Source organism: Colobus angolensis, unplaced genomic scaffold, assembly GCF_000951035.1.
Source record: "Colobus angolensis palliatus isolate OR3802 unplaced genomic scaffold, Cang.pa_1.0 Scaffold7, whole genome shotgun sequence".
NCBI classification, from domain to species: Eukaryota; Metazoa; Chordata; class Mammalia; order Primates; family Cercopithecidae; genus Colobus; species Colobus angolensis.
The window spans coordinates 11,638,102-11,659,428 of record NW_012120709.1 but is presented as its reverse complement, the minus strand read 5'-3'; positions in this window follow the sequence as shown (position 1 = coordinate 11,659,428).

Below are 21,327 nucleotides of genomic sequence, written 5' to 3'. Positions count from 1 at the left end.
GCCTGTATGTAATATGATATACTTCTTAGAAATACCCTAAGGTTGCTACTTGATCTTTATTTATTAGTACACAAATCTGAGACACAGGGAGTTTATCTTCTGAAGGTCACCATGCACTACTTGAGCCATCAAAATGTATTTTAATATGTGGAACCTAGATGATATTTCAAATATTACTTTACACAGAATAGCATTCTCTAAAATAGTAGTATTGCTTCAAAAGTCTATGCATCACAAATGAAGTCCTGTAAATAATCTGCTTATTTGTGCCTATATATAGTTATTTGAAGTTAACAATATTCATAATACAAAAGTCTCATTAACTTAATTATTGTTGAATTGCAAATGAGTCTGAGTTATTTTACAATTTAAAGTTGTCTGTAACTTGCATATTTTGGTAGGAATCTTTCTGTGGAAATTTTTGGTTATATTTCAGATAATATTCTCTTAGATATGAAGGTACAAATTACATAGCAAACAATGGGATTGCTTTTAGAGTGGATCAATGTTATCAGCAAGACTTCTAGTCATCAATAAGCTATTAGTTAAGTTTTGGGGGAATCAAAAATTATACATGGATTTTGACTGTGTTGGGGGCATCAATGACCCTAACCCTCGCATTGGTGAAGGGTCAACTGTAATTGACAGTAGCAGAATCATTACATCTTAGTAGGGGGGGTTCTCCAAGATCATGTTACTTACCACTTACTCTGTGATAACTTTACCTTTGTGATTTCTTTGACTGAAGTTTGAATTTATGTTTAGACCCCATGATACAAGGATATTTCAAAAGTAATTTGGAAAATGTGTATACTATAGAGCCATATTCAACATTTGTCCTGGTTCATTATTAATTTTAAGATCTTGGTCCCATGGTCGAATTTCTGCCTCAAGTTTTTCACTTATGATAGGGAGAATATTAATAAAAATATCTTTTCTACTTAACTCACAGGGTTATCATAAACCTGAAACAAAATAATATGTGTAAAATTCTTCTGCAAATGTTAAAACTCTAGGGAAATAATAGCAAATGTTTATGTTTTGCTGTTAGAACCAGCAAGACACCACTGTTTCAAAGAGGGTGATTTATTCACTATTCCCTTTAAAACACCATGTGCATTTTTATTCCTGTATTTCTTCTCCTCCATTTTCACTGGTTAAAATTATCCTTACTACTGCTGTCTGTGAATCCAAATTATTTTCTTCTTATTATTCTTCTTTCATCTCAAATTCCAATTTCTTTATGAATTCCAGAAAAAAGAATCAGAGACCCAAATTCCAGTCTCAACCATTAAGTTATTTAATGTTCTGAGCCTTGGTTTTCTTTCTTATAAAGTATGGAAATTTATTTCTACTATTACTACAAGAGATTAATAAATAATAGTATGTATAAATCAGTGGCATGTAAATACAGAATACGATGTGATGTGTTCTTTCTCTCATCTTCCACATCACTCATATATCTAGAATACTGATTTTGAATAGCAGTGGGCCTTTGCTATTGAATTATTTTATTTATATCTTTAATATGCTCGAAGCTCCTTGAAGGCAGGAACTATGTTTAATACACACTTCTGTCTTCACCAGCTCTGAGCTGCTACGGACTAAATATTTATGTCCCACCCAAGTTCATATATTGATACCTTAACCCCAAATGCGATGGTGTTAGGAAGGGGGGTCTTTGGGAGGTAATTAGACTGAGTTTGGAGCCTCCATAATAGCTTTGTTGTCCTTCACAGACGATGATGAAAGCTAGCCCTCTTTATCCCTCTGTCATGTAAGAACACAATAAATAGACAGTCATTTGTAAACCATGAGGCATCTAGCATAATCCAGCCATGACAGCACTCTGATCTTGGACTTCCAGCCATCAAAACTGTGACTGAATCAGCAGGGAAACTGAATTGAAACAGTAGGAGAATGCCCAGCACATTACTAATTTTATAAAATTAACAATTCATTCTGATCGTTGACTTACAGCTTGACTAAAGTTACGTGCATAGTGCCAACTTTATTCCCATAGTAAACTTAAGTTTTCTCTGCACCTGAGAAGACTATGTCACAAATGGAATTGCAGGGGTAATGTGACTTTTGCAGTGGTAAGTCTCAAATAATAGGAGAAATGTCTGACTATCCTGGTGAGACTACTGCATTGGTTGTCCTGAGGACACAGGAGAATTTGGAAGAAGGAAAGTGACACCTGAATGTGGTGAGATTGCTCATCTGAAGAGAAAATATCTGGCAGAAGTATACAGAATAAACAGGCTTCTATCAATGTGGCTTGGCTATTGCCAGTGTGATAAAATGTAATACACATTATTACATAAATGTAATAATGGCTTGCTCTTCTCCAGAGTAATCCAATCAGCTGAGTTTACCCCATTTTTAAAAACCACTGAACTTTAAACTGTATACTAGGTGAAAACCTTTCTCATCAATGAGTCACTTACAATTTCAATGACTGTGTCTTCCTGCCCCTATTTATCCATGGTAGGGCTGTCTTAAATATAAGAGCCTAAAGAACATAGACAAGTTCTCTGGGATTATTACTTATACTTAGCCAGGGCTTTGCTTCATTAGATGCTGCTTAAGTGCTGAGGATAGAGTATCCAAAGTAAGTGCTGATTTTAAAAAAAGGACCTGAAAAAACTTTATTTCTTGGTACCATAATAACACTAGTGAAAAGAAATTCTGTTGGAGCATTTCTTGCAGATAATTTTCAGTGACAAGAAACAGATCAAAGATAGAAGAAATGTCTTTCTGTGCTTTCTGGAGAGATGCTGAAAATGATTGTGCAGCACTTACAGCTGCTGAAAACAGATTAGAAAGTTAAAGGGCTTGATACCAAACCTGATTTCATTAAGAAGCCTGTGCTTTATTAATCTTGTTGTCTGTTATTGTTTAAGTCAGGAGCCACACAGCAGAGAGAGAGAGAGCAGTGAAACAAAAGTGGCTTTTAAATTCTCTCTGGAGTCACCATGGAAATTAGGTAAGGTGTCAGTGTCCACATGTAAATGTATATGTTCCTATTGCACTTCATCTCCATATATTCATCTGAAATGTCCCCAAAATATGTAACATACTCATATGATGCATGTATTTGATCTAAAGACAGTGCAACATTTTACTCAAAATAATCGATAATTGCATGTTACCAGAACAAATATATAACTTGAGATAACTTTGCTTTCTAAGGTGAATATCTTATTAATTTTGTATGCAGTAACTTTATTAAATGCACAGAGGCAGACACTTGGATTCCATAACGATCAATAAGAAAAATAAGAAATCCCTCCTCTAAGTCATTTGGCTTACTGTGAATGCTTCTCCAGATGCTTCCATCTATAAGTGGAAAGAGGCAACAGAAAATAACACTGGCTTATGGTCTGGAATATCTGCAGGTAATGTAGAAGCTCTTAAACAGATTATCCGAAGGATGATTTAGGAAACATTTTTACAGCATACCAGCTTGGATTCCCCTCTGATTTGCTTAGTTTGTGCAGGGTGAATTAGGATTACATACTTGGAAAACTCTCTCCAAAGTAATTTTAGTATGTACAGCAATTTAAGAAATATGGCAGTAATATAATATTTCTGCTATGTATTGCTGGCAACCATTTAACCTCTTTGAAAATTAGTGCCCTCATTTGCCGATACCTTGTATTGTCACTATTTGCTTTCAAGGCTTAGGTTCTCCAGTGCACTAAAGTTCTCTAAGTATATTGGAGAAGATCTCAGACAATGAGACAGCCTTGTTAATATTGTAATTTTTGTATCTGTTGAATTTTGAAAATACCAAAAAATGATATAATTGGGTATTTTAGTGATCCAGTTATACATCTAGGTCATAAAATAGTAACTTTATATACTTCATATAAAAATTAGAAGTATTCTAATGGTGTAACATATTAAATTGTCTTTATCATAATTTAAATGTATCATTTAACAACATCAGAACAAGTTTTACCTTATGGCACAGACACATGCCTTTGGCAAGTGAGTTGAAGGGCACAGTTCTATTATGTGCTCTGTCTGAAAATCTGTCACTGACTTCAAGTTTCTACCATTATAAATTCATTCTTTAAGGATACACATAGGTAAATATACACATACAGATTTATTTAAAAGAACTGACTCACCCAGTTGCAGGGAGAGCAAGTCAGAGATTTGCAGGTTAGGCCCATAGGCTGAAACACACAGGCTGGAGTTGATGTTGCAAGTTTGAGACCAAATTTCTTTCTTTTGGGGAAATCTCAAGTTTTGCTCTTAAGGGTTATCAACTGATTGGATAAGTCTATTCACATTGTCAAGAGTAATCTCCTTTACTTAAAATCAGCTGATTGTAAATGTTAAGTATATCCATCAATGCCTTCATAACAACAATGAAATTGGTATAAAACTGAACAACTGGGTACAATAGCCTAGCCAAGATAACACATAAAATTAAACATCGCACTTGTTGATAAAATTTAAATAGGGAATACAACAGAAAATATTTTGTTGACTTTTTGTCATTGGAAATTTCAAACATATAAACAAGTAGAATAGTTTTAATGTAGTCCATCACATCAACAGGCTAAAAAGGTAAAATTACATGATCATATCAACAGATGTAGCAAGCATTTGACAAAGTTCAACACTCATTTATAATGCAATGAGACAAGAAAACAGAATAAAACTGAAAAAGAAAATGAAAGCTTCCTTGGAAAGAAAAAAATAAAACAATCTTTGTTTATAAAGTATATGTTCACGTATACAGGAAATCTCAAAGAATCAACAACAACAACAACAAAAGTCCCCCAGAACTAATAAATGATTGCAGCAAGTTTGCAGGATATAAAGTTAATATACAAAAGTCAGTCACTTTCTTATATACCAGCAACAAACAAGTAAAATTTGAAACCAAAAGCAGAATGCAATTTATATTAGCATTCCCCAAAAATGTAACATATAGGTATAAATCTAATGAAATATGTACATGATCCAGATGAGGAAATCTACAAAACTCTCATGAAAGGAATCAAAGAATAATAAAATAAATGTATACAATTATGATTTGTCAACTAAATAAGTAAATAAATGAGATATTTCATGTTCATGGAGTGGAAGACAATATTTTTAAGAGGTCAGATCTTTCTAACTTCGTCAATAGAATCAATGCAATCCCAAACAAGATCTCAGAAAGCTGTTTTGTGGGTATTGAGAAACTAAGGGTTTCTCAATTGTGGGTATTGAGATTCTAAGGTTTATATGCAGAGGCAAAAGATCCAGAATAGGCCACACAGTGATGAACAAAAACAAAATTGGAGGATTGACACTGATTTCAAGATTTACTACAAAGCTACAGTAATTGAGACAGTGTGGTATTGAGGAATGAACAGGTAAGTAGATTGATGGAACAGAACAAAGATCCCAGAGAGAAATCCAAATAGATATATTCAACTGAGTTTTTACTAAGGAGCAAAGGCAAGACAATGGAGCAAAGGTTGCCTTTTAAACAAATGATGGCAAAATAACTAGACATCTGCATGCAAAGAGCCCAAAATAGACTCATACGTTATATGCTTCACAAAAATTAACTTAGAATGGATTATAGACCTAAATGTAAAATTCAAAACTATAAAACTACTGGAAGATTACCAGAGCAGAAAAATTAGATGACCTTGGGTAGCATGATAACTTTTTAGATACAACGTAAAAAGCACAACCTATGGTGGAAATAACTGATAGGCTGAACGTTATTAAAATGAAAAACTTCTGGCTGGGCGCGGTGGCTCTCACCTGTTATCCCACCACTTTGGGAGGCTGAGGTGGGTGGATCACTTGAGGTCAGGAGTTTGAGACCAGCCTATTCAAAATGGTGAAACCCTGTTTCTACTAAAAATACAAAAATTAGCCTGGCTTGGTGTCACGTGTCTGTAATCCCAGCTACTCAGCAGGCTGAGGCAGAAGAATCACTTGAACCTGGGAGGTAGAGGTTGCAGTGAGCTGAGATGGCACTGCTGCACCCCAGCCTGGGTGATGGAGCAAGACTCTGTTTCAAAAAAGAAAGAATAAAGAAAAATTTCTGCTCCGTTAAAAAAAAAAATATATATATATATATATACACACACACACATATATATATATACACATTATATATATAATTATATGTGTGTGTGTGTATGTATATATATATAGCCAAGAGGATGAAGATACTAGCAACACACTGGGAGAAATATTTGCAAAAGACCCATATGATAAAGGACTACTATTCAAAACATACAAAGAACTCTTAAAAACTCAACAATAAGAGCACAAATAGCCCAATTTAAAAAGTTAGCCAAAGACCTTAATAGACATCTCATAAAATAAGATATATAAATGACATATAACCATATGGAAAGATGGTCCAGACTATATGACATCAGATGAATGCAAATTAAAATAACAATGTGATGTTACTACAAACCTAAGAGAATGGCCAAAATATAGAACTCTGACAACACCAAATACTGACAAGGATGTGGAGCAATAGCAACTCTCATTCATTGCTGGTGGAAATGCAAAGTGGTACTGCCACTTTGGAAGACAGTTTGGCAGTTTTCTACCAAACTAAACACCCTATTACTATAAGATCTAGCAATCATTCTCCTTGGCAACTATTCAAAGGAGTTGAAAACTTATATCTACACAAAACCTGCATACAGGTGTTTATAGCAGCTTTATTTATAATTGCGAAAACTTAGAATCAACTAAGCTGTCCTTCTGTAGGTTAATTGGTAAACAAATTGTGGTACATCCATGTAATAGAATATTATTCAGCATTAAACAGAAATAAACTATAAAGTCACAGAAAGACATGAAGGAAGCTTAAATACGTATTACTAAAGTGAAAGAAACCAATCTATAAAGGCTACATACTGTATGATTACAACTATACAACATTTTGGAAAAGACAAAACTATGGAGACTAAAAAAATCAGTGGTTGGCCAGGAGTTTAGTTGAGAGAAAGAGATGAACAGGTAGAGCTCAGAAGATTTTTAGGGCAGTGAAAATGCTCTGTGTGATACTATAATTATAGATATGTATCTATAGACTGTAGACTGTCTTTTATACATTATAGACTGTACGTTTGTCCAAACCCATAGAATACATATCTCCGAGAGAGAACCCTAATGTAAACTATGAGGTATCAGTATAGGTTCACCAATTGTAACAAATGTATCATGGGGAAAAAAGGTGTATCATGTAAAAGGGTGGGGAATGTTGATAATATCGGGGAGGGGGGTGGCAGGGAGTTTTGGGAATATTTGTACCTTCCTCCCAACTTTGCTGTGAACTTAACACTGCTCTAAAAAATAAATTTTTAAAACAACAACAACAAACATGAATAATATAGTGGGATCCCATGTTCCCTTCACCTAGTTTTAACAGTTACCAACTCAGACAGTATTATTTCACCCATAATCTCAGTCCATGTTTCCCCTGCCCAATAATTTATTTTAAATTAAGTCCTAAGCATCATGTTATTTCATACATAAATATTAAATGTTTATATTTAAAATTTGATGACTCTCCTAAATAACATAACTAAAACCATAACTAAAACACCATTTGACCTGCAGTAATAAAACTGTTAATAATTCTTCAGTTTCATAAAATGACCCCAAACTTTGTATATTTGATAGAGGAAATGAATGTGAGATTATATGGAGACTGGGACATTGCTCAGAAAAGAAATGCTGGGATTTCATGAATCAATAGAAGCACCTTAAAATTAAGGATTAGTGTGGATAAAATGAAGGCTAGAAACAAAAAAAGGGGTTGACTGTAAAGTATTTCTTATACTTTATACTTTTTATTTCTGTATAGCTGGCTTGCTTAAATATATGCTAAGATACTCAGGAAAACTACTAACACTTTCCACTTTTATTGTCAATTCTATAGAAAAAAAAAGTACTTCTTATCTCCTCCAGAAGAGTTCATTACAAATATAGAGACATTGCTTGTTAAGAGCCCATTAGATTTGAAACTCTGCAGAGGAAACCTCTATGGAGAATTTGTTCCCCTCTGAAAATGTGCCTAAACCTAGACCTTGGTACATAACAGGCCAATAAATACTTGCTTTTAAAATCTAAAAATAAATAAACAAATAAATAACTAGAATATACTGTAATAAAACATCACTACAGAGAGCTACTTACTCTATATTAGAGTAGAAAGGAAGCTTTGATGTTACTCCACGACAGTGATTTGAAAGCCAGGCTTGGGAGAGAGGAGTGTGAGGGAAGGTTATCAGAAACACCTGTGCAGCAGCGTTATTAACATACACATGTTCTATCCACACTTGAATTTATGGATTAGAATTTCCAGGATGGGGAGGGAAAGTTGTATTTTGATAATGCAATAAATAAATAAATAAATAAAACTACTCAAGTAATTCTAGTAAGCTCATTCTTAGGAAAGAAAAGTAAATGTTGGCCTCCTTCAGATGTTATGAAAACAGGAACTGTTCACGACATGTTTCGTCTCCCTTTTCTAGATTCCATTATGACATCAGTCTCTGGTTACAATTATCTGAAGCCTTGGCAGTAAGGAGTTTACCTGCATCTTCTTTTTCTGTTTAATGTCTTTCTAGCTAGTGCCTCAAAAGTATGTATTTGTTTTTTCTTTTTTTTTTTTTTTTTATTATACTTTAAGTTCTAGGGTACATGTGCATAACGTGCAGGTTTGTTACATATGTATACTTGTGCAATGTTGGTGTGCTGCACCCATCAACTCGTCAGCACCCATCAATTCATCATTTATATCAGGTATAACTCCCCAATGCAATCCCTCCCCCCTCCCCCCTCCCCATGATAAGCCCAGTGTGTGATGTTCCCCTTCCCGAGTCCAAGTGATCTCATTGTTCAGTTCCCACCTATGAGTGAGAACATGCGGTGTTTGGTTTTCTCTTCTTGTGATAGTTTGCTAAGAATGATGGTTTCCAGCTGCATCCATGTCCCTACAAAGGATTTGTTACTTGGTGTGTAGGGGTATACTGAAGAAACCACTTGGTATTATTCTAGTTATTGAGACAGATGATTCTCTTGTTTGTTTTTCATTTGGATATGACAAATATTTAATGCTGCTACTAAATTATTGGAATAGACAAATTGTTAGATTCATCACAGACTCTGTTAATCTAGTAAGTAGTAAGCAAAGTCACGATTATATAATTATATCTTACTGTAGCTCTATACATCAGAAAAACTGAAGCCTGTTATATTCCTTGAAAATAAGCATTATTTCACTATTTCTGTGATACAGTTCCACCTCCACTATTTATTATTGGAGTTATATAAGCACAGGCTAGGAAAAGGTCAAGTTTTAAAATGTTTTAAAGAGAATTTCTCTCCTTTGGTAACAGATTTAAATATATGTTTTTGTTTTTGCCCACTGTGTAATTATATCCTCCCTTTATCCACAAGTGCATAGAAAGGCGATCCTTTTGTAAACCAAAACCACCACCACCAACAACAAAAAATATTTTTGTTGTCTAGCAGAGAAATAATTCCTGGCTAGATTTCACATAAAGCTCATTCTATCCTAAATCACAGAGGCAGATTACATGGCTCTGACCACCATGCAGATCAGAAATGAGAAGGATAATTGGGACATAAAAATCAGATGATGCCGGTTATTACTGAAGCCCATAAAACAGAACTTCTTAGAAGCAGTTAGAATGGAAAAAGGAGATTAACATGTTATTTAAAGAGTAGTTATTGTGTGCTATGACTTATAGTTACTGCACAAGTTCTACAATATTTTGAGAGGTGGGGTACCAGTGGCTGAAAGTGAGGAAGGAGAGACCAGTGAAGAGCTTCTCCTGCAGTACAGAAGGGAAGAACTGCATGAGTGGCCCAGGTTGACACAAACATCAGGTGCCACAGGAAAAGGAGGTCTTATCTTCCAGGCTCAAAGACATAGTAGCATTTAAAAAAAAGTAAACTTGCAAAATTGGTAAAGCAAAGAACCAATGTAAGAAACAAATTGCTTGTAATACCAGCACTTTGGGAGGCCAAGGCAGGCAGATCACCTGAGGCCAGGAGTTCAAAACCAGCCTGTCCAACAAGGCAAAACCCCATCTCTACTAAAAATACAAAAAAAAAAAAATTTAGCTGGGCATGGTGGTGCATGCCTGTAAACCCAGCTATTTGGGAGGTGGAGGGAGGAGAATCGCTTGAACCCAGGGTTGCAGTGAGCTAAGACCGTGCCATTGCACTCCAACCTGGGCAACAGAGAGAGACTCCATCTCAAAAAATAAAACCAACAAAACAAAAGAGAAACAAATTAAGCAGAAATAAATAATTTTTTTGTAATTTTGACCATATCCTAAATAATAATGAGGTTTGAGACATCCAAGCATCATCAAGAGAGATAGATTCTACAAGAGAAACAGTTGCACTTGTCAGTTAGAAGAATTACATAGTACTGCGCACTTGGAATGTTCCAAGATATTATTAAGAAATGTAAGATATTTCATCCACATTACAAATAAGGCAATTGAAGAATACAAGTAAAAAATGCAGACCAAATCTAGAAATAAATCTTGAGTTCTACAGACCATGGCTAAAATATTTAACATAAATAATACATATTCATTAGTATTGACAGTGGTCTGAAAATTACTTATGAGAGGCTGTAATGAAATATCCTTTTGGGTAAGGGCCATAGCAGCTTCATTAACTACTCCAGGTGTTCTGGAATATATTAGGTGTCCAATAATGTCTGTCAGATCAAATAATTCTATAATCCTTTGTAAAAAGAATACTAGACTGAAAGTCAGAAAACCTGGGTTAGAGTCTTCACTTGTTGGCTTCTGATTATGTAAGTGACTGTAGGGAGGATGTGTTCAATAAATAAATATTCACTAAATATTTCTAAATGTCTAGAGAAATCTAAAAAGAGAAACAGAGCTTTCAGCTAGTGGTATCTCAGAATTTTTTTTGTAGAGAAATGCAATGGTTAGATATTAAAAAATTCAAGCTAGTAAATTGAATATCAGAATATCAGAAAAACTGAGAAGTAGTTTACTGATAAACAAAATATAATTTTCCCTGAAATTACTTGGGAAAGGGTTAACAAGGATAGAACTTAATTTATTTGTCATATTTTATAGTAGCCAAAATTGTATTTGAATTATCATGATTATAGAATTTAAGAAATGATGTTACTATTCTAAAAAACACTACTTGGAAAAATACTTCAAAAATTTTGAATAGATCCCAATTAGTCCATTGGTAAATAAGCAATATATGTCTCCACATATGCTTATAAAAACAAACTGTGACTCTACAACACATACATATTGCAATTCTGGAATCTAACAAAGTTTGAGACTTGGTCGTATTTCTCCTTAAATAAACTACTTTTTCCACTTGATGGTCCTCGAGGAAGTTGCGTTTTTACCCTTACTATCTAGTTCTACTGAAAACATCCTTAGTTCCTATAGGCAGTGTGATGATTAATTTTGTGTTAACTTGGCTGGGTTATGGTGCCCAGATATTTGGTCCACTATTATTTTGGATGTGTCTGTGAAGGTCTACTTATGGATGAGATTAACATTTAAATTGATGAACACGATTAGAGACAATTGCCCTCACTGATGTGGGTAGGCTTCATCCAATCAGTTGAAAGCCCGAGTAGAATAAATACTGACCTCCCGTGAGCAAGAGGGAATTCTGTCAGCACACTGCTTTCAGACTTGAATTGCAGCTCTTCCCTGAGTCTCCTGTTTTTCCACCTTCCTATCAAATTTTGGACACACACACACACACACACACACACACACTATCTATTGGTCTTTGATATGGTTTGGCTGTGTCCACTCAAATCTCATCTTGAATGAAGCTCCCATAGTTCCCATGTGTCATAACAGGAGTCTGGTGGGAGGTAATTGGGTCATGGGGGAAGGTATTTCCTGTGCTGTTCTGATCGTGAATAAGTGTCAAGAGATCTGATGGTTTTATAAAGAGGAGTTCCCCTGTACAAGCTCTCTCTTGCCTGCTACCATGAAAGACGTCCCTTGCTCTTCCACTATGATTGTTAGGCTTCCCCAGCCATGTGGAACCATGAGGCCATTAAACCTCTTTCCTTTGTAAATTACCCAGTCTCGAGTATGTCTTTACTGACAGCATGGGAGCAAACTAATGCAGTCTTGTTTCTCTGAATAACCTTAAATGAATATCTTAGACATGTTTTTGTCTCTTCTCTGATTCCTTGATCTAGTCCATTTCTGAATGAGCTCAACTAGGGTAATGTTAAGGGCTGGGAACATCTCTAAGCAATGAATTTGCTTCCTAGATTCCTCAGGACCAGGCTCATATCTAGTGAGCGAGCTTCCACATTTCTTCAGTCCACGATCCCTTCCAGATCCCTGCCAAATGAGAAGAGTGGAAGAGATAATGTGGATATGTGAATACATGATTTAAAGTCTGCATTAGCTTGATTATAATAGAGAGGGGAAAAAAACACAAAAGGTCAATAGAAACTAGAAGCTATTTCATACTGAAATGGCACTCATCCTCATTATAACATCATTTTCTGAAACACAATTTCTAACAAACACTTCTCTGGACCATCCTGTAAGGTCAAACTAGCTGGACCACACATGTATACCTCTTACTGAAATTTAGTTCATTTAAATATGGTTAAAGTTTCCCTAATTGACTTTTTTTTTTCTTTCTTGACTCTGCCCTTATTACAACGCCATTGCTCATTCTCCCATTACCTGTAAGGCCAGGCTTCCATACCAGAGCATGAAGGTGTAATGAATATTTGACTCTGGTTAATTTCCTACAATATTCTTGGCTGCTCATATTTTTGTGGTTTAAATAATTAAGTTTTTGTTTTTGTTTTTTTTATAAATCTGCCCACATTCTTTACTTGTTTTCCTTCTCTTTACCTCTGCCTTGACTGAACTGTTCAGCTACTGACAAGTAGCTTAACATCTTATATTGCTACGAGATAACTTTGATGCTTTTTATTCTTTGTCTATAATATAATAGTTTGCTTTCTGATTAATGTTTCCCAGTCAATATTTTTTTAACCACAGTCTTCCTAAAAGCCTGGTTTTATTAGAAATTGTATTCATTAATTCATCATTTTTCTATCTTTCTGACTCTCTCTAGCTAACAAGAAATTACTTCTAGGATATCTGAGTAGAGCAGCTGATTACTTCCACCTCATAAAGACTTAAGGATTAAAAGAAAACCATTAGAATATGTATGATTTCATTAATATGTTCTTCATATAAGATTAACATTTTAAGGAACATTTACATTTGTCTTCAGCTGTTAGGTGAAGTATCTGCCTATTTTGTACCTGCAACAAGGCAAGTCCACTGGAAGTGACAAGACAGGCAGCCTGTAAAAGCGAGTTTTGAGCATGTCGTTTTATTCATAGAAATAATTTCCTTCCCTTCCGCCCTCCCTTTTTCACTCCCTCTCTTTCTCCCTCCCTTCTTCTCTTTCTCCCTCCCTCCATTCCTTCCTTCCTTCCTTTCTTCTCTCCACCCTCCCTTCCTCCCTCCCCCTCTCTTCTTCCCTCCCTTCCTCCTTTCCTTCTTCCCTTCTTCATTCCTTCCTTTTTTGTTTTCTTTCCTTCTATTCTTCCAGCTGTTGCTTTGTTCTGACTGTGTTCATTTACTCCCTGTTCTGTTTCATTCTGTTTCTGGACTTTACCTGGTTTCTGACATGTTGGATCACTTTCTCTCTCTCTCTCTGTCTCCTCTCTCTCTCTCTTTCTCAGATACTTCTTTCTGGTAAAAAAAAAAAAAAAAAAAAAACATCTGGAAAGGTTACTGGGAAAAAAATTACTTCTTTGGTTTTTAATCTTTAATACTTTCTTAGGTTTGACTTAAAACTTTTGCAACAGCACTTCCTTTTCCAGATAACCACTGTAGATAACCCCAGGTGACTTCTTCTTGCAGTCACACATTGGAGCAATTTCCCATCAATTCTACTGCAGTTTCTCTAGAGGAAATTCAAATAATGGGTCGTGTATTTTACTAAATGCATTTTAGAGGTGAGAAAATTGAAGCAGAAAAAAATTATACAATTTCCTGGAGGCCGAATAACATACTGGAAACAGAGAGCTTTAAGCCTTAATTCTTTCTGATTAACATCACTATTCCATATTTAGTTGCAACTTCTCTAGGAATAGAGATTCAGAGAATAGATTTTACTTCTACAGTGATTAGATTTAAAAGTAAAGTAAGAAATGTTTATTTCACTTTAAGTAGAAATTTATTCACGGAGGTAGATCCAGATGTGGTAAGCACATTACAGATGTGATAAAGCCCTTTCTAGAAATGGTATGTGAGAAACACAGAGGGGCTTTCACTCGTCCACTGTAAATCGTGCATTCATCAAGCCTTTTGTAGGCACCATCTGTGACAGACCCTGAGATAAGTGCTAGAGATACAACTGTGAGCATGTCAGCATCCATGATTTAAATGACTTTATAGACTATCACAGGGTAAAAGTAAAAAAAAAAAGAAAATATTTCTGATTCCATTCTTGAGACAATATATGTGATGGCAGTGATTTATATATAAAAGGACAGATTATTTCTTTTCAATAAGTCTATAAATGACTTAAAAAGAATGATATGGTGTTAATCATATAGTCGTCGTGGTGCCCCCATGACAGGGGCATGAATAATTAAAAATATATGTGTTATTTTTAATTAACAAATAAAAATTTAAAAAATTTTTAAATTTTTTAATTTAAAAATTAAATTTTGCTCTCAAAGGGAGAAAATTGGTCATGGGGGAGGAAAACAATTCCTAGGCATTACAATAATTTGTGTTCTCCACAAAGAGTAACAGTACCTAAAAATATATTAACTATGACTTTGGAATTAAAATTTCATTTGGAAGTGGGGGTGATTAAGAAAAATATGTTTTTAAATCTCCTTAGGAGGGAAATACGAACAAATGTTGAGAAACACTGGTTAACCTCTTTTGATGTTTGATCTATTACCAGTATCTTTATTGGATTATTGGAACTAAACAAAGTTATTGCAAGTAGCATGGAATATATTTATGATTCCCCTGATTAGAAAGAAATGCACTTTAATATCATAAAAATAGATCATCTAAATTATCCCAAGTATTTTCTTCAGGAGGAGGGACTTCTTTTGTAACATTTATTTTTTAGATCTGGTAATGATTTTATTTTGTTCTGTGTACAAAAATCAGCGAGTGTTATAGCTATGAAATATTTCTTTCCCATTTTTCAGGTTCTGTGCACTCAACACATACACTGTATAACCTCTGACCTTAAAGGAGTTATTCTCCCCCATCAGATTTGCCAGCTTGAATGTCTGTCTTTATTCTCAATATGCTTTTCTATTCTCACATTGTCAACTTACACCTGATCTTTTAAAACCCTATTAATAATGATTGTAGTCTATAAAATAAAAGATGCTCCACAATAGAAAAGATTGATGATATTAATATACAAAATAATCTTTACATATTGAACACAGTCAATAAATTAAGAATTACCTCAAAAATTATCAATCTCCCTTCACTTAATGTGTCCAAGTTGAGCTAAGTAGATCCTGGACACTCTCTCTGTATTTCTTTTTCACAGTAATATTACAAGGACTTAATAGAATGTCTGTAAAAATTATAAGACCTTAATACAGGTGGCGAATGAATTCAGATGTTCTTTATTTCCAATCAAAACTTCTTAACGGAGTAAACTGTGAATGCTTTTATCAAATTATTGTCTTTCCCCTTATTCATGGTTTCACTTTCTGCAGTTTCAGTTACTTGTAGTCAATTGTGGTCCAAAAATATTAAATAGAAAATTCCATAAAGAAATAATTAATACATTTTAAATTGTGTTTGTTCTAAACAGGACGCACCATTCCACTTCATCCTGTCTTCATCACAAGAAAAACAGTGAGTAAAGTACAATAAGATATTTAGAGAGAAAGAGCAATATCTCATTATGAAACTTCTATTACAGTATATTGCTATCACTGTTTTATTTTAGGTTATTGTTGTTAGTCTCTTACTGTGCCTAATTTATAAATTAAACTTTGTCATTTATACATATGTATATAAAAAAGCATAGTTTATGTAGAGATTTGTACTATCTGCAGTTTCAGGCATCCACTGGGAGTCTCAGAAAATATTTTCCTTGGATAAGGAAGAACAACAGTGACTTAAAGTCATCACCCTCTGTTTATTTAACTGGCTGTATCTGGGAGACTAAAATATGAGAATTTGGGGCAGCAAATCTCAAGCATTAAAAAAAATTTCTCTTTATAAAAAAATATAGCTTACAAAGGTTCTGATTATACAATATTGCCATCCGAGGCAGAAGCTTAATTCGGTGCCCCTTTACTTGCATAATTTTTCATTCAGGGTTTTGTGTTATATTTATTGAAGAAGATTCCCTAATTTGCATATAATTCATTTCCCTGGAAAACCTGGATTAGTTCCACCCAGATGGCAATAGTGACCGACTCTCACCTCACTAGTGTTTCATGGCTCAAATCTTGGGGAAATTTCAGCCTACTTAACACAATTGCCAAATTGATCTTTTCTCTTGCCTTTCTCTCAAAAATCCATCCCACACACTCCTGCCAGATAAAACTTTCTAATGTCTTTTTCTGCTTCTACAACTTTTTTTCTCAGACATGTTTAATTCTTTCACTGGCCCATAAAATTAAGTTCTTGCGGGGTGGCTCATGCCTGTAATCCCAGTACTTTGGGAGGCCAAGACGGGCGGATCACGAGGTCAGGAGATGGAGACCATCCTCGCTAACACGGTGAAACCCTGTCTCTACTAAAAATACAAAAAAATTAGCTGGGCGTGGTGGGGGGCGCCTGTAGTCCCAGCTACCGAAAAGGCCGAGGCAAGAAAAGGACGTGAACCCGGGAGGCGGAGCTTGCAGTGAGCCGAGATCGCACCACTGCACTCAAGCCAGGGCGACAGAGTGACAGAGTGAGACTCCCTCTCAAAAAAAAAAAAAAAAAGGAAGTTGTTACTCTGACTTTCAATGCCACCTACCAAATGGCTGCAATCTCCCTTTTATCTTCCTGCTAATCTACTTTATGTAGCCTATTGTATTAATCGGGGTCATCTACAGGGACACAACTAATAGGATAGATGTATATATGAAGGGAAATTTATTAAGGTGTATTAACTCACACCATCACAAGGTGAAGTACCACAATAGGTCGTCTGCAAACTGAGGAGAAGGGAAGCCAGTCCGAGTTTCAGAATCTCAAAAGTGGGGAACCCGACAGTGCAGCCTTCAGTCTGGGGCTGAAGGCTCACGAGCCCCTGGCAAACCACTGTTTTAAGTCTAAGAGTCCAAAAGCTGAAGAACTTGGAGTCTTATGTTCAAGGGCAGGAAGCATCTAACATGGGGGAAAGGTGAAGACCGGAAGACTCAGCAAGTCAAATCCTTCCACGTTCTTCGGCCTGCTTTATTCTAGCCACGCTGGCAGCTGATTAGATGGAGTCCACCCAGATTGAGGGTGAGAGTCTGCCTCTCTCAGTTCACTGACTCAGATGTTAATCTCCTTTGGCAGCATCCTCACAGATGCACCCAGGAACAGCACTTTGCATCCTTCTATCCCATCAAGTTGACACTTAACCATCACACCTATTAACTGAGTTACGTTTTCTCCCCGGTGTGGTACTTACATCGATGAATTTTGTTTTGTTTTGTTTTGTTTTCTTGAAATACTTTCTAGGATGACTCTAGATAGACCTGAAGGCATATTCTGGGCTGTCCAACAAGGACAGGGGCTGATAAAAGCACGTGGAGTTCCAGCTGCCCCAGGATTCAGCACTGTTAGCCTGCTTCAAAGTAACTCTGTGGCAGCCGGCACCACGTTTGCCCATGATGGCTTCATTTCTCTCTTGGTTGGCATGCTCATCTCAGATTTTTTGATTCTGGTTATGGGACAAGAAGTTAAGCATTGGGTCTCTAATACAGCCTGCATTCATGTCATTAAACAGATGATCATAAAATTCAAATAATTTCAAGAGTTTGACACAGATTTTTTTTTACTCAAGAATTCAAGTTTGAGTGCAAAAGATGTTTATCTGATTTAACTATATGGATTATTATTCTGTTTTGCAAAGAGATTACAACTGGGAAAAGATAATGAATTGCTAACTGAAGAAAAGTATTTCCTGTGGATGTATACATTTGATTAAATGTGAAACTTAAGGCATTGTAATGTATGTTTCTTATATGGAGTTTGGAATTCCCAAGGACTGAAATATATCAGTTTTATTCAGACTTTCTTTGCCTTCCTTTAGGTTGCCCCAGGATCAAAAAACAAATACTAAAAATCAAGCGCTTCTAATAGTAGCAATGGCCTCCATGTTTCCAAATCTGCCTGTAAAATCCTTCCAACACCCTTGTGCTCATGTCAACACGTTTGACATGTAGGATTTCTTTAGTCCCCACCCATATGCCACCTTTTGCTCCTTTGGTCTACACTTCTGCTATCTCATTTTCCCTTTACATTTAATATTTCTAAAATATTATCCATCAAATTAGCTTTTATGTTATTTGAAGACAGTACCAAACCAAGATTTTGTTCAACATTGTGTACTCTGAAGATCTTCTAGGTACAGGTTAAATATGTAAACAGATATTTACCATCTTTTCCTTTAAAATATGCTTCTGATGAGACCTTTCTCCAAAAGTGTCTGCTCATCTCTCATTTTGTTATATTGATTTTAGAGCAGTTAAATGAGTTCTTTATTTCCCAAGTCTCCACATTCTTCAGGGAATTAGATGTTGTATTTCTTATCCTTCATGTCATAGGCAGCTACCTCCTTTGATCACCTTCCATTTGTCAGTGTCCACAATGCCATAACTTTTTTGAGGTACTTTTCCAGACTGAGGTGCATACACACACACATACACACACACACACACACAGACACACACACAGACACATATATATGTATATACACACACATATATTGATGAGTGTTTGTATATATTGCAAAGAGTTCTAAGTACTTTGTAATGGTTTCCTGTTTTGTGTATTACTAAAACTTGGTATTGCTATTTTCTATGTATCTTATTCTTCTTCTCCAGATTGTTCAATTGCTCCTTTTCTTGCCTGAATCTCAATGTTTGCTTCCACTTTAGTTGTCTACCAGTATTTCTAAGCTATTTTGTCTCCCTGTTGTGACTTCACAGTCAACAGTGGTGTCAGAAAGAGAGTTTCCAATCTGTTACCATCTGTGAATATCATTAGTGTGGTTTTACTTGCACCCTCTTTTAGCTCACTAATGAAGATGCTGGGTAGATTGCACCATGCATCAGTTGTCTAGAGACAACACAGAGTAAGTTGTCATTTTCCTTTATCTTTCATTTTTGATCCTTTAATTATATCGTGGCTTATTTACAAGCTTATATCTAAATTTAAGAAGCCGTCATCCTTGGAGTGGATATAAATACATTAATACATAATTTTAAAATTCATTAACCAAATTGTCATATGTATGTAATAGGATTTTCTCTTCATGATCCAATGATCGTTTTTTTTTTTTTAAATGATATTAGTCAAACTTGAGGGGTTATTTGCCTGAATTCATTATGTTGTTTGCATAGCATGTGAATTTCATGGGCATAGCAATCACACAGGCAAAATGTCATGTTTGTGTTTCTGCCCATGGGATGAATGGCGGTGCTCACAAGACACTGTTCTTTACACTCTGTATCTTCACCATCCCATTCCTTTTTCTCTATCTGATCCTCTTTCCTTCGCATTTGCCAAATTCTTTTCTACTTGGTGCTCATATAACTTCTCCATTTCCCCTAGACAATTATTGGTACTTCTTTATTTCAACTTGCCCTGTATTCCAGCTATAACTCTTTAATCACACTTGTCATATAATAGTGTACCTCTTTTTATTTACATATCTATCATTGCTCTAGGCTATGAACATATGGAGGGCAGAAATCTTGTCACATTTGTCTTTATTCCTTAATGTTTAGCATAAAGTAGGCACTCAGTAAATGTTTGTCAACGAGTGAACTAACTAACAGCTTGTTAGGGGACATCAATAAAAGCCTTAATTTGAATATATAAACTTTTTATAAGCAATTTACATTGAAATGGGCCTTCTCCAAATTTGTACTATTCAGTTAACACTTTACTTGAAAATGCCAAGTTACCTTCTCTTCTTTACATAGTTTCAGTGCAGTTAATGGTTGTTCATAAAAGAGCAAGTAATGCATAGTTAGTTACTGTTATTATTTTGAGCACAGAAGCTCTTAGGAAACTGTTATTTCTTTTATAAGGACAAATGTCAAGGAAATGAGCCTTATCAGCCATTTTTTTTTTTTTTTGGTGGAGTCTCGTTTTATCACCAGGCTGGAGTGGAGTGGTGTGATCTCAGCTCACTGCAACTTCCACCTCCTGGGTTCAAGTGATTCTCCTGCCTCAGCCTCCTGAGTAGCTGAGACTACAGGTGCGTGGCACCATGCCCAGCTAATTTTTTTGTGTTTTTAGTAGAGACAGGGTTTCACCATATTGGCCAGGATGGTCTTGATTTGTTGACCTGGCGATTCACCCACTTCAGCCTCCCAAAGTGCTGTGATTACAGGCATGAGCCACCGCTCAAGAACTTTATAAGGCCTGGCCTTATCAGCATATTTAAAAAACTTCTTGTACATTCTGTTTTCCTTAAAATGTTATACTAATCTCCTTTACAGTATAGATTTATAACATTTAAATCTATAGCTATTGTATTGATATTTAGTTGATGAATTTTGGGTATTTTTATGATCAGTTTCCAATACAAATTAAATTATAGAGTTTTCTAATATATATTAAATTATATTTAGTACATAATATTCGATAGTGTGTATTAATAGGGTTCAAAATGTATTTTAACGCAAAGTTAAAAAGAATGATTTTTTTAGTTAATTGGAAATGACTAAGATTTTTCTAACCTTGTGTATTCTACATGCTTTGCTTATGTTAATTTACAGGTTGGCATTGTCTTATATACTAGGTGCATTCCTAAAGGAAATAAAGGAGGAAAAACATGATTGACATTACTTCTCTAAAGTAGGCATCATGATGATTCCCTGAGGGCAGAGATTTTGATAAACTTGACTTGAATCTTCAATTTTGTGGATCATGGAAAATCTCAATAGTTACTACTCATGGAACTTTACTGAGAATTAAAGGACTATGAGAAAATAATAGCAAGTTGAAGGTTGCTTGAAAAAAGGCACATTCCACAAATTAGATCTTAAAATTACACCTCCACCCTGGCCCCCTGCCAACTACCATT